General features: G+C 42.1%; 1 protein-coding gene across 8 annotated transcripts in view; it reads right to left on the reverse strand.

The window, feature by feature from the left end:
• Positions 1-15256, reverse strand: part of Syn1 (Syntrophin-like 1) — a 566536-nt gene that overhangs the window by 198929 nt on the left and 352351 nt on the right. The gene's annotated exons all lie outside the window — the stretch shown is intronic.

The following is a 15256-nucleotide window of genomic DNA, read 5'->3' on the forward strand; positions in this document are numbered from 1 at the left end:
GTAGAATGATTAAGAGAAGAAATAAGTATGTTTACTTTGCATAAAAATCCGCAGTCTAATTACACCAATTTTTAAACGATAGGCCGTCTATGGTCCAGAACACTAAAATCTGGAACATTTCTAAAAATACCCAAGGTCCGTTAAAAGCGTTAAAAGGCAGCAGCAGGCAGCTCATAATTTAGCAACAGAAACGAGCCGCAGTACCTAATGCTTTCCGCACCGGGGGGACACAGATATTACCGTGAGGCTTGCCACATTTTTCCTAAATCTAGAAAGGTTCCGCGAGAATAAAGAACAGAACCAGGTCGCCAAAAACTGGGTGACCGTGTGGCATGATAGAAAAGATGAAAACGCCGGTGGGTCAACAGTGACGATAAAAGGATTAAAACGCTTCCTCTGCTGTTCCCTGGTGAAAAGCGTCGTCCTCGGAGAACAACGGCGAACAATATCAAACTAACGTAACAATAGCAAACTTTTACCCCGGGAGTAAAACATTCCCCGAATTCATCCCCTCGGCTCCAAGAGTCCCCAGAGACTTGAAGGAATATCGAAATTGAACTTTTCTTCGAGAAAACTCATTATTCCATGAAAATTTAAATCCATAATCTATCATCGGAATTTTCAACAGTCCTTTTAACAGTCCAATACCATACAGTCCTCTTTAGTATAGTAGATACAGTGGATACAACCGAATTTGAATACTAAATTGCTCGAGAAATTGTCGATATTTGAACTGTGATAATTCCGTTGAGAAAAATAGTACAACATTATACCGAGACTCATTTTGAATCTTGAAGCCTCCAACTGTTTTGCACCTAATACAGGACTGCGGAAGTGGAGGCTTCGAGCCTTCAAACGAGTCCAAATTTATTACTTCGATTCGCCATATAATGATTACTAAAATTAGTCTGCGTAATACAATCTTTTCTCGATATATGTCGCGAATACCCAGCTGATAAAAGTCGCAAAACTATCCCCACTACCGCGGGGTATACCTCGTGAGGAGCCACGAAGCTCGAGAGGCCTCGGACGCCGAGGATTGTAAACTCCTGGAATACTATCTCCTGGACGATATATGTCGCTGGTAAGATCCGTGTTATTGACATATATCGAGAAAACACTGTACATAGCAAACAAAAAGAACAATTTGTTTGGAATTTCGACTACTTTCATAATCACCGTTTCAACTAGAGATTCGAAGGACGTCAGGCTTGTTTCATTTCTCTAAGACTCCATTGGCCATTTTTTCCCGGCATCCACTAGTAAAACCAGGTACGATTTTCAATTCCACAGACTTCCAGTCAATCATTATCACCGCACCCGCGGAAAATCCACTAGCTAACGATCCCGAGTAAATTCCCCAGTCCCGAAACAATTTAGAAGAGGGCGAGCCGCGCTTGGTCCGGTACAAGACGAATAGTATCTCGATCAGTATTTCCGGCAAGCAAAAGTCGGGAGCAAATAGCGTGGATCCGTGATCCCATCCCCTAGGTGGGTCTCCGGGTTAGAACCTCCGGTAATTTCCGTAACGAGAAGCGAACGGGGCTAGCAAGAGAGAGAGAGAGAGAGAGAGAGAGAGAGAGAGAGAGAGAGAGAGAAGACGGGGAGGAAATTTCGCGGCGGAAGGGGGCAGAGGCCCGCGATCAATATTCGCTCGATCTGTTCGATATTAAGCCACGTTCACCTCGAGAAGGTATCTCGGCTTTACGAGCGGTTTTTACGGGCGCCCGAGCGGATTCGCCGTTCATCCCCCTGTGGGAAGGGGTGTCGGTTAGCCTGCTCCAGCCCCCGGTTAGCCGTGTGCTACATGTTTCAGTATTTCGGTTGGCTTTCGCGTCAGGATTGCAGAGCCTCCCCCTGTCGGTGTTGCTGCAACGTGTTTCGTTTCCTTAGGTCTAGCCCTTCCGTTTTCCCTCTCTCTCCCACTTTAGAAAACAACCCCCCCCCCCGACGCAACTCCTACCTGGTCCTGTTCCTTCGAACTTTAACGAGTTCGTCCTGTATGTAATCGCGCCCCGGCGCACCGACGTCGAAACATCAACGACAAATTGGATTTTGAAACGGTCGCTACGTGACCGCGGTACAGTATCTTCGAGACCCCTGTCGCGATCGAGATCCGCGATTTACGAGGCCGGCCAACCTACCCCCCGCAATCCTCTGAACGTCCCGGAAACATCCCCGGCATACCCACGGCCTCAGCAGAAAGGAAATTTCGTGAGCAGGACCGCGCGGGCCTCGTAAAACACACGGGAAACCAGCGAGCCCGTCTCTCCGCCTCGAAATCAGCGCCGCGATCCACCTGCCGCGATTTCTTTTCCTTTCCGTGACTCCGACGCTTGATTAGGCGATTCCCCAATATACAGGATGCCCGGCCTAACTCGAGCATCTCGAACATCTCGCTTATTTCTATAGCATAGGGAAAAATGTCAGAGGAAAACAACAAATGTTATTTTAAGGTCATATTGTTCGAGACTTCATCGGAATTTTTTTAACTGGAACTACATATTTTTCACCATCGCGATACGGTAGCTCAAGCTCGAGCTACCTTCCCTTCTAGATATTTTTTTTTCACGTTATACATACGAAAATGGTGCAATTCACTCGTACAATATTGAAATGTTTAGTAATTTATTAGATACAAACAAATGTAATAATGTAAAAAATATTTTGGACAATAATACAGCAATTTATAGTGACGCCATACAGTGGTCATTCGAGAGCTAAGGGTTAATGAATGAAATTTGATTTTAACAAGTACTCGAAGTGGGCTATTACTTGAATCTTGATTAAGAACTGTAAACACGTTTCTCATCATCTCGGTGTCAACATCTCATTCGAGATGCTCAAGTTAGGTGGGGCACCCTGTATCTGGACAATAATAAAACAGAACTTTATTTCCGTTTAAGGGAAATTGATGATACACGTATCTTGTAGGTTATGTTCGAAATCTTCATCACGAGTCTGACTGAATGGTCTAGTGCGTGGGATTAAAATTGCTCATTGATGGGGCTACTAATATGTCCGAGTATGACCATAAAAAAATTAATCATGCAAATTATTGCACGTAGCGATGGAACGATGATTTCAGAGGATTCCACAATTCTGTTCTCGTGGGTAGTGGGAAGTCCCATAGTCGAACGCATTCGATCCGCAAAGCGGACGCAATCCGAATGGTGTCCATTGATAAGCGACGAACACCGTAACCGTAATGCGACGGGCATAGGGAACCACCGAGAGCAACCAATCTCGTCCGAGTGTCGATGGCGCAAACAGCTATCCGTCTGCGAGTACGGCACGACTCGTCGTATTATTAATAATTAGATGCGTTAGCGTAGCCGCGTCTCCGCTGTTTGCGCCGCGATTTCAATCGAATTGAATTACAGTTGTCCCACGACCATGCTGGAATTCCATCGGCTAACATTTGCGCCGCGAATACTGTCGTCGATCACTCCTGTGTGCCGACCATAAATGGCTCCCAGCAAAAATATTTTCGAAAACGTCCGTCCCGTGCAATCGCAGTTGGTCCCACTTTCAAAACGCTTTATGTAACAGGATTTTTTAATTCGTGCTTCGTGAAATTATGCTGGAGGGTTATTTGAAACGACTGAAGATCAATTTCAAATAATGATACTGAGGTAACTCATTAAACGTTCAAATCCGTTCAGATCTACCTAGAACTACATACAGTGCATACAAAAATGAAAAAATACAAAAAAAAAAAAAAATACAAAAATGAACTGCCATACTTTAACTGCGTGAATATGCATGAGCCTATTCTACATATGGGATGGGTGGGTCTTAGCAGCTCTTCTATTAATCTGAAACGTCCTTAATAATATTTTTATGATAAGTCATAAAAACAAATGAAATAAAAGGGTTTTTGGATTCAGAAGAAAATGGAAAATTGTCGACAATCGATTGACACAATTTTAGTCACGAAATAGATTCAATTGATTAAAAATTTTCAACTTCTAAAATAATTTCTCTTTTATTCATAGAAAGACCGAACAAGCGGTTAAAAACCGAACTCACCTAATTCGTTATCTTACTCATTTCTAGCAACGATCTACGTTGTCAACTCGTGGCCAATGGCGAGTCGATCATCACCGAGGACACTATACTTCTGGGAATACGTCTACGACAATTTTCAGACATTCTTCCCCGACTACTGCCAGCCACATTACAATCCTGAGAGGTCAGTAAAATTTATGTACGGATTATTAACGTAAGAGCTGAATTGTCTGTGCTCCGCGTGAACAAAATTTAATGAAAGCTAAAGCTGGTAACGAGCGATCTCCTCCGGTCTTCTACCGGTCGCGACCATTGTTCTTCCGCTCTTCCCATCCTATCGTTGTCTTCAAACGATCGAGAAAGAGGGAAACGAGCGATTAAAGTTTCGAGACGCCCCTCCGCTCGTTTGCATCGCAAGAATTTCCACCGCAATCGCCCGGTTAACCGCTCCAGATTTCTCCGTTGGTCTTCCGCGACCGCATTCCGAGCTCTTCGATTTTGAAGAAGACTTCCCCTTCGGGACAAAGGGTATCCACCCAGGAATTTGATCTTTCAGCATCCAGACCATAGTGACGTTTCTCTAAAGAAAGTTTCACTTTGTTTCCTCCTTTCATTTTTAGTATGTTCTGGCAGGAAAGAAATCGATTTTCTGTTTTTTAAAATTTAATGAGACTCTCAGGTTCTACCTGGATGATTTAGGCAACCTTATATACCTTCTATAAGCCTTATATACAGTCAGGAAAGTTTTCGCTGCATTATGGAACGCTTAATTTTCGAATATTTCTTAACCTCTTTAGTACAGCGCGCTTGTCCGCAACTCTGTCTCCCAGGGACGGCGCGCCTGGCCGCGAATGCCACAAAAGCCACTATAGTGGTCCGCACCGTTCAAACTGAAGCTTTCCACGGAAACCACTCTAGTGGCGTACAGTACTCAAGAGGTTAAAGAACTCTCTGTTTCGAAGTTCAATAAAACGATGACAAAAAATCGTACATCAAATTTCCAAGTACTGTTGTAAAGTGGAGAATCTAATGTTCAATTCTATGCCAAATTTATTCTCAGAAAAACATTTTGACCGTCGCTAAAATCGGTGACAAGTGAAAATAATGGTGTAAATTAAGAGACAATGAAATTGTCTTGTCGAAACGTCGATAACCCAAATATGTCACGATATTAAAACATGCGAAATGCTTCACTTATCTTCGGATTCGGCAGTTCACCGAGGCGAGGAGTTTATCGATTGTGGGGATTCAATATCCTCGCGAGCTAATACAGGAGAACTCTGCAAGCGAATCATTCAAGATACAGCGATCCTTGCCGCGGATTCGAACGCAATCGTGTGTAGATGTCCCGAGGCATGTTCGCACGGCGCTCGAAAATTCCGCGTTTGATCTCCGGAGCGTAGAATCGAATGGTCGTTTAAGAGCCGCGCGAGAACACGCCTGCAAATCTGTGTTCCGCGCGACACGCGCGGATACGCGTGTAGTACGTATTGCCTCGCAAATATCGGCAATTTGTCGTCGGGACCACCCCCCAAATCGGCGACGCCCCTCGCTTTTCGCCCCTGTTACACAACCGTCAACCCTTTTCCACCCCCGCGAACGAACACCGCGGTGTAGTCGCGCGTACACTGCCTTGCAAAAATTCGCGAACCGTCTCTTCGTTGCGATCGTAAAAAAGCGTTCGATATGTAACGTTAATTCGATCGTGTTCATTATTATTACACTGCGGATCTTTATGTTATGCATCCTTTGCAAGAAGCAGGAGCTGCACAGACACTTATATCTTCCCTTAATAATTTCAATGAGTCACAAATAATAAATTAGAATTTTTATAATCTTTTGATATTTTCACTATTTCGTGTTTCGTCTCATTTTTTGTTATAAACGCATAAATTCATAGAATTGAAGATAACCGAACGAATTTATATCACGGTCCAATATTTTCCGATTGAAACTGTCATTAAAAAGGAAAACATCGCAGAATATTAAAGAACGTACATTAATTTCGAGTTTGAATTATTTCCAGCAATGTAGGTGAATCGTTCAAAGAGCTTGACAAATTGAATCGTAAAATTTAATATTACGGACAGATAAGTTTGATAAGAAAATCTGTTGACGAATATCGTTCAATGGTAGTGTTAATTTACGCGACAGATTCGGAAAGGATTAAAAACGTTCGTATACTTTCGCGGGGCAGGGAATGTGTATGTGCGTGCAGGGAAGTGTGCCCCGGCCGCGTTAATGAGAAAGAAATTCATAAATCCCGCGGGTCGGTCGACGGGGGTGGGTTCCGAAATTAACACAAATGTTACACGAGTCGCATGAAATTTATTACGGGCCCTTCGTTTTCATCAGCGCGCGGCTCTCTCTCTCTCTCTCTCTCTCTCTCTCTCTCTCTCTCTTCGGTTTTGATTAATCTTTTCCGCGGCAGCGCAGCGCCGCGCTCATTTTCATGCGACTCGATCCGCCGATACGATCTGCTCCATTCGTTTAATGACACCGACCACCCCCTCGTCATCCTCTCTCCGTAATGCCACCCACCCTCCTTTCCGATGCACTTCCCCTCTGTCTTTGTGCATTGGTCGTACATGCGATTTCCGATGCGTGTCTGGCACGACGCGTCTCCCGCAGATCTAGCGTGCATCTAGCGATAAGCTGATCGTTTATGCATTCGTTTCGGAGAGAGCTTAAGTGGTTTCATACTGAATGTGGTCAGACGTAGGGATCGCCCAGCGACTGGTAAAAATGAGTAGAATCCTTTGATATTCTTAAGTAGACTTTAATTTGTCTAACAGCCTCTACAGACTGTGTCACTCATTATTAGTAGGCTGCATTTTATGAAAAAAATGTTGGTATATTACTCTCAACTTATTAAAATTCATTGAAAACGGAAATGTATTTTCACCTAATTTCTGTTCCTTAAAATTGATTCCAAGAATTTTTATTTTGGCAAAAATGTGTCGGTGCAATTTAAAATAATAACAAAAAAATAATATTACGTACCTATATTCTTATGTACCCCCTATATTTGACAGTCTTTTAAAGATTCTGAGAAGGCAACGGTTCCGAGGAGTTATGGTCGCGGAATTGGCCCAGGACGTTAGGGAGTGGCATTTTTCATCGAGAACTTTGAGACGATTCGATATACCGGCACGATCCCGGATAAATTTCCGTGCAATTTCAATTCGAGATCATTCTCCTTATAGACGCAAGCCACCCCCTTTTCTCCTCGTGTACACACCGCCTAACGGGGATGGGAGAGAAAGAGAGAGAGAGAGAGAGAGAGAGAGAGAGCGAGAGGAAGGGAAGCAGGGGGTTAGACGAGTGGATTGAAGCCACGCCGGATATTAAAAATATCTTCCGTCGGCAACGGACAGCAATCGACTTCCGGTTTACCCGTTTTTCTCTATTTTCAAGACATCCCGGGAGCTCGATTGCTCGTTCCTCTCTCTTTCTCGAGCACCGTCCTCGTTCCATCCGCCCCCGCGCATCCAAACTTCCGATAGTGTGCGTGGAGACTCTTATTTCCTTCTTATTTCGCTGTATACATTTTAACAAACGATGAGGAACGCCGGCCGGAGGCTTAAACACGTGAATAATAATGTCGGCCCCTTGATTACCGTTGGGATCCCCCGGAACAGATTTCTCTATTAGTTTTGCAGATTTATTCGAGCCTCGATTCCGAATGCCTCTCGAACCTTGCAATTCTCAGCTTCTCCTTCATACGTACCTAACATTGCTCGCAACCTTTTTATTTTAATTAATGCCAGATGTACCGTACATTTTTTAACATTGAACGTACCGAACATTAAATACGACTGGCACGTCGTAGAAAAATGGCAAAATTGCATTTGTTTGGATTTTGTACGATTTTTGTAACATATTACAATACAATTGCAATACATGTAACATATACTGTATATAAGTTCAGTAATTGGCAATGGCAGTGTAGATTTACGATTGTTGACATTCTAAACATGTATTTGCGAAGAATTATTCATTAAATTTATTTCTTTGGACGTATGCTGTGATAAAAATTGTTAAAACTTTACATGAACTCGTTCTTCGTGTTTTTACAAAGTGACATAGAACAGTCGCTCTATCGCTGCCTAATGCTTCGTAGGTCTACTGTTAAGAAGTCGACTTCATCAAAATGAAATTCAATTAAAAGAAGACAGAAAACAAATTGCAAGAATCTTCCATCCCTTGAGAACGTCGGAAAAAGAAGAAGCAACGAAGAGGGAAATCTCGAGTTGACTATGATTATCTTCTACTTCATCTTACAAAATAAAATATCTACAAGTTCGTTCATTCATTTTTGCATCGCAGCCGGAGCCCCTTCATACAGATGGAATAAGGCAATTACCCTTCAGACGTTCTTCGGGACAAAAACTGAATGCCGGACGCGTCAAGCAGAAGATTAAAGGAGGATTTAATATTTCAGAGCGATCGGTAGATAAACAACGGTTTCTTGAAGAATAATTCAGTGAAGGGTTGAAGGAAAGCAAAAGCTTACAGTCTCTCTCTCTCTCTCTCTCTCTCTCTCTCTCTCTCTCTCTCTCTCTCTCTCTCTCTCTCTGCACGGTTCAGTAATTAATTAAAAAATTTCAAAAGCGGTCGACGTCTCTCGTCTTACACAAAAGCGAATACTGTAAACAGTGTGCTGAAGCTATACACATTTTTCCCGGGATCTTAATTATCTTAATGGACCGCGGGAAAATCGCCATCAGCTTACGTTGCCTTCTGCGATTCTGTTTCTCTCGCAACAAACAGCGACATTTTCTCCATTCGACTAGCAGAAATATCATTCTGTCTCGTTATTCATACTGAGATTTTAACACTTTCTTTGCTCGGTGGCGTCGGATTAGGCTTCCGAATACGCGAGACGAATTAAAAGGGCTCTTAATCATTTTCCTTCGAGTCTCTGTGCTCTTCGAGAACTTTTAAGTGATGAATTATTATTTAATTTTTATTTTGCATGGAGATTCACAGTTTGCGCTTCACATTTCGATGGAAAGTAACGATTTAGGGTAATTCCGGGAGTGACGCACCATAGGGTGAGATGCACCAGTTTTTATTGTGGCAATGCCGGACGATTCTCAACTGTTTTTCTGTTATCATTTATAACATTTTAACATTTGTTAATAATCTCAAAACGAAGAACACGTGTATTGTATTATTTACGTGCAACAGAAGTATAAAAACTTCTTAGTGTTCCAAACTTCTGGTGAAATATTTTTGGTAAGTGGTCCCTAAATTGAGGGAGAGACGCACCATTAATGTATGTAAATGCACTAGGCAGTCGGTTTTATAAGAAATGAAGCACCTTTTTTCAATTAATTAAAAAGCTATAAATTAAACCTGAGACTTGTTCTTTACCACACTATTTGTTAACATCTTACACTTTAATTAATTAAAACTAACTAATTTATATTTATTGCTCTGTAATTAGGTAATGAAAAAGGAGATGCTTCATTTTTGACAAAAACGGCTGGCTAGTAGATTTTAATAATTATTGTACTGAATGTTTAGAAGATTATTATTCAACCACATCTAAAGTAGACTGGACTTCTTGTTTAGAATGCCTCAAACGGCTCCATGAAACATGTACTACGTGTTCTCATGTGGTAGAGAAAAAAAAACAATACAAATAGGGAGAAGAAGGTATAAACGAAAGGAGTGCATCTAACTCCAGGCCCTAGGGAGAGATGCACTTTTTCGAACATTTTTAACAGCATATTAATATATTCGTATAAAAGTTTTACTCATTTTACGTTATATTTTCTTAATGAGATTGAAACAAACAATTGAACTATGCCTGCCTATTTTTTAAATTATTTTCAGTAAAATTTGTATCCAACAGAAAACAAAATGTGGTGCGTCTCTCCCGGAATTACCCTAAGTTATGCGGGAGCTAGGAAATCTCATCAGTTGCGAATTAACCTTTCCCGGCCACCATAAGATCCATTAAAATCCGTTTTTCCCCGACATCAGGCAAACGAGATTAACTTTCCCCATCGAATAGAAAACCCGTGTCACGCGCACACAGCTCCCGGTTTAAAAAATGTCAATAACTTGATTGGAAACCATTTTACAGCCGAATTCCATTAGCCACTGGCTGCGCAGTCCCAAAAATCGACAGTCGAACGGTCAAACGTTCGTTCCATCGTTCGCTTGTCCGAATTACGGGTCCGGAACAGAGAATAAAACCCTAACCACGTGTCGAAATCCTGTCCACGCGTCGCTATAGTCGTGTCCCCGGTACGAAACGACGAGTCAATAAACGAGGACCCGCAAAACCTGCTCTAAGAAATAGTTCTTCGAAAAATATCTGAAGGGGCTGAAAACAACCCCCCAAGATTATTGGAACACATTTTTTTTAAATCTCGGAACCTAGAGCAACAGTAAAATTCGTCTTGAATTTCATAGATTTCAGCGTGCAATTTGATCGTGTATAAATATATATAAATAGTACAGGAATAAACCTGGACTCAGTTTAAAACATGAAGACTCTAGTTTTACAATCCTCTGTTCACTTTCCTCCAGGAAATTTTTGCAGAATACAGGAGGAGGAAAACTGACGTATTTTCCACCGAAATGTCGAAAGAGTCTCAGAAACAGTGAAACGAAGGATTTGAGGTCTGTCGTTTGAACGTGTCCGGTCGTTCGCCAGTTGTGTAAATGTTATTCAGCAACAATGTGGCTCGTTTCGAGCGACGGCATAGCCGCTTCCGACCGGGAGAGTTCGATTTGTCCGAGTTCCATTGCCCGAGAAACGGTTCGGGAATCCCCTGGAGGCGTTTTCGGGTAAGTTTTCCTCTTTTTGGGTTCGCTGAAGAGGCGACGCAGCCCGAAATCGAGGCGACTGTTCTTCCCGCGGCGAATTCCCGCAAACCCGGCGAAATCCCGAATAAATTTCGACGGGGAACGGCCTGTGTTGCGAGCGGCGCGCGGCGGTTTGGGAGAATTTGAATGTAAATCATATGATTACGCGGAAGCCGCGAAAAAGGGGGCGGATTCACGGAAGCGGTTCCTCTCGTACTCGAGAGAGAGAGAGAGAGAGAGAGAGAGAGAGAGAGAGAGAGAGAGAGAGAGAGAAATGGTTTTGCCGAAAAATCTCCGGGGATCAGTCGCTTCAGAGGCGTTTAATCCGACGAGCCTCGGTGAACGTTCAGCGAATTGGAAGGGGTAACGAGGTGGCCGGGGGTTGCTTCAGAAAAAAACGTCCCCTGTTTACCAGACCAAAGGGATACACCCGATGAATCTCGTACCGATAAGCCTGGGGGATTCCCGTGGATTCCTATTTGTTGCTGCCTGCTAATAGAATGCCTGCTCTGGCTTCTTTCTGGAGAACCATCCCCCTCGAAACGAATACCATAATCAAGGGGCTGGCTCGCTGGGTCTGGAACAGGGGTTTGCTCAACGGCTCATATGCTCTGTACACTTTCAGAGCTGTGGAACGTCGGTTTTTCAGGTATCGGAGTGTGGTGGTTTGCGGAATTATTTTTTAATCTCTCGAAGACCGGCAAATCTATACGTATATAGACGCATCAAAAAAATGAATTCATTGCGTTCGTAACACACATATAAAAAATACATCCTCGCACACTCACACACGCTCTGATATGCACTCGCATACACGCGTTTGTGCATGTATACCTCGTAGAGTAAGGGACCTAATTACTATGGGCGTACCAATTACTCAGCCTAGATTAATTATACTGATTTTTAAAGCATAACGAATGTTTAAAAAAATGTTATATTACTTACACATTAACTAATTTTAATGATAAAAATGTAATATCTGTTTTTTAATATTCATTATACTTTAAAAATATGTAGAATTAATATAGGCATAGTAATTGGTACCCCCACAGTAATTGGGTTCCTTACCCTATGTAGAATTCATAAAAATCGTTAAAAATTGATAAAATTTGACAACTCCATTGTATTACGGCACGCCGAACGTGGTCATTGGCCGAATCGGAATCTGTCTACTGTAGCCGCGCTCTGGTTGGTCAGCGTTTTTCATATATAACTCCTCGACAAAATGGTGAAGAACATTTTTGCAAAGGAAAAATTTACTTCAAATGAACTCGGGAATCACTCCTTTCAAGGAAGTACAATATCCTTGGGAATGTGTGTAGTAATTCGCTCGTATAAAATCGTACGAGTCTGGACCAGAGATCTGGCTCTTGATTTGAGCATCGATCAGCGAAGCCAGGTCAGGATCTCCATCGAGATCGTGGAAGAAGGCGGTTCTCTAGCAGCTCGGTCGTTTGTCCGAGCAACAGAGCGAGGGTAGGACGTTCCGTTAGCACCCCGTGAATCAACCCCTTTCTGCTATATTCGCCGATGTATAACGGTTGAAAGCGTCGATCGGGAATTTATATCCGGTAGGGGTGGGGGTGGGGGGGGGGGGTGAAACGGGGAAATTTTCGGAGCCGGTCGGAATGGATGGCGAACGATATGGACCGATGCGTGTCAGCCGCAGTGCCCTGAAGAAAAAGCGGCCGCTTATGGCTCCTTCGACGCTTTCCTTTGTCCAAAAACCCGTTGATTAAGTCCGTCGATTCGACCGTAACGATCCCTCCTCCTCGATTCTCGATTCCAGATCTCGTAATCTTCTGGTTCTTCGACTTCTTCCGGAACATTTTTCAAAACGACCTCTAAAGTGTTTTATACGGGCTGTACAATTAATCAATCACTGCTGCGTGGTATAATTGCATGGTATATGGTATGGTACATTTATTTCTTTCAAATTTGTTGATCTACAACTTTTGAGAATTATTTGAAGAATTTATGTCTCTGAATATATACACTGCCGTGCAAAATTAAAGGATCACTTTTTCGTTCGAAAATTGCCCATATTCAAAGTTTTATAACTTCATGAAAAAACGTCGTAGAATATTCTATCGTGTCTCATTTGAAAGCTTGCATCTTCTACTTTCGAAGTCCCTTCGTTTTTCCGAGACAAAAATGTTTTATACTGTGTCAAGAGTGAGAAAGTGATCATACCTTTTGTTGCGGAAAAACTCAAACGTTTCTACGTCTCCACGAAAATATTAATTTAAATATCAATTTAAATATTAATTAATGTCAAGTTCAAGTATCTACATAAACCTGCTCGGAGCTGTGATATAAGCTAAATTACACTGAACTAGAGTGCGGTGTAAGTCAAACGAACGAAGCTCAACGTCAAAATGAAACCGTATCGACGCCCACAGAACGAAAACAGCATTCCAGAGCAGAAAATCGTCATCGACTGCGTTCGCCAAGCAGAGACACGGAGAACGCGTTCCCAAGGCTCTGGCACAGTCTTCTAATTAAACACGGCAATCTCCGTCCGATAATTCCAAGTGGTACACGCGGCGGTGTTCTTTAAATTCGAAATTAAAAGAGCCCGCTCAATAACGAAGGATAGCTCGGAGGAAACGAGTGTTTTCGAACGGTTCGCGAACGCGTTGCTGCGCTAGCTGCCTCATTATGCTGAAACGCGGGAATTACAAGCGTTTCGGACATAATTGAGCTCCGGTGAAGAAACTTGCGCGATAAACACAGAAAAGGGAGGAGAGAGTGGGGCCAGTTAAGATAAGAGCCTTATCCGAAGGGTTTCCACTCTTATTTACGATCAGCGGGAACGATACGGGAATTTACATTTTAATGTTACCCGCGGACCGGAAACGGCCATAACGCGCCTATACAGTGTCTGGTTCACCGTACGCGTTTGTTATTAGTCGTAAAATGTTCACCGATGTCAAGCATAAGAGTCAATTCGCGCACGAAACGTTAATCCCAGATTGGTCGTCTTTACGATCGCGTTTCTGCTGTTTGGAACCCGTTTAAGGTCCGCGAAACTGGTTCCGCAGACACGGATCTCGCTAACGAGCCACGGGTTAGGTCCGGATTCCAGTGTAGTTTCTGATTCGCCGAATGAATGGTCGATACGTGTACGAAAAATTGAAAGAAGTGTACTCCGACGACATTTACAACCATGTTTTCTTTTTTAAATTCGCTACGAAAGAATCGATAGCACTTCATTCCAGGGACCATAACTGGTATGATGATGGTATCATGGAATAATAAGTATTTTATCGACTAAAATCGTATTGTTTACAAGTAAGGATTATAAGTAGCCGAAAATTTTTTCTCTTGTTGGGAAATGTTATCGTTGAGAGAAAATCATTTCGATCACTTATAACAGTTATCAATGAAAGAAGTTCATTTGATGAAGGAAATTTGTAGTACTTACTATTAAATAGTACAACTTTCAAATAGTAGACAATCAATTATTTAATAAGTTTTGAATTCATAAAATTAATTGCTACAATCATTTAATGTGACAAACATCTGACAAAAAATAAATTACACCGCAAATCATCTAACGTTAATTTTAGAGCAGAAAAGGTTCGTTCAACGCTAACCTGAGTTGCGGGCACAGCGTGAGTTATTCACCCTAACGAATTTTGATAAATACGGGAGTCTATATTTTTAATTTTGCCAGTAGAAAAAATTTTGAAAGATTTTTTGTCCAGATTTTGTGTTGTTCTTATGGTCTGTTGATTCGTCTTGTTGTACGAAACCTTCTCAATGAATTTCACATGAGGATCCAATTTTTTAGACATTAATAACTGTTAGTTGTAACCAAACAGTATAAAATCGATATTTTTGATCATTTTGTTCTTCGAATTTTTTTCTTTATATTTTGTGTAGATTACCTTAAATTGCAATAATAATCAACTATTTATTAATGATTTTTATCGTAGAAAATTTTAGAATAACTGTTATTTTTGATCCCTGCTCCATTCAGACCAATTATTCAAAACGTTTATTTTACATTTCTTGAAATTACGAACATGCTCCTACTGGAAATAATTGAACGTATTTCTTTATCGAAGCTAAATAAGTTCAATCGTGGGATTTTTATAACGTAACACGTACTGGATACTTTTAGAGCTCTGTTGCGACAGATTCTCCGGCGATCCTGCTGATTTTGCGAATGCTGTTTGCACGAGAGAAAGAGAAAGAGAGAGCAATGAACTTCGATGCTTAATTATATCGGATACTTTGAGCCGAGGCTTCCAACATCAGCGAGAAAAACTAGGGTGATGGGTGGAGAACGGAGATAAAACGGGGGAGCGAATCTTCGTTTCATTTTCGTCTCTACTTATTTCCTTAGCCGGCGGGCGTTGCTCTCCTGTGATTCGCCATTGGCCGATTAAACGGTATACAGGGCGTTTCAAAA

The sequence above is a fragment of the Halictus rubicundus genome, chromosome 2 (assembly GCF_050948215.1).
Source record: "Halictus rubicundus isolate RS-2024b chromosome 2, iyHalRubi1_principal, whole genome shotgun sequence".
Taxonomy (NCBI): domain Eukaryota; kingdom Metazoa; phylum Arthropoda; class Insecta; order Hymenoptera; family Halictidae; genus Halictus; species Halictus rubicundus.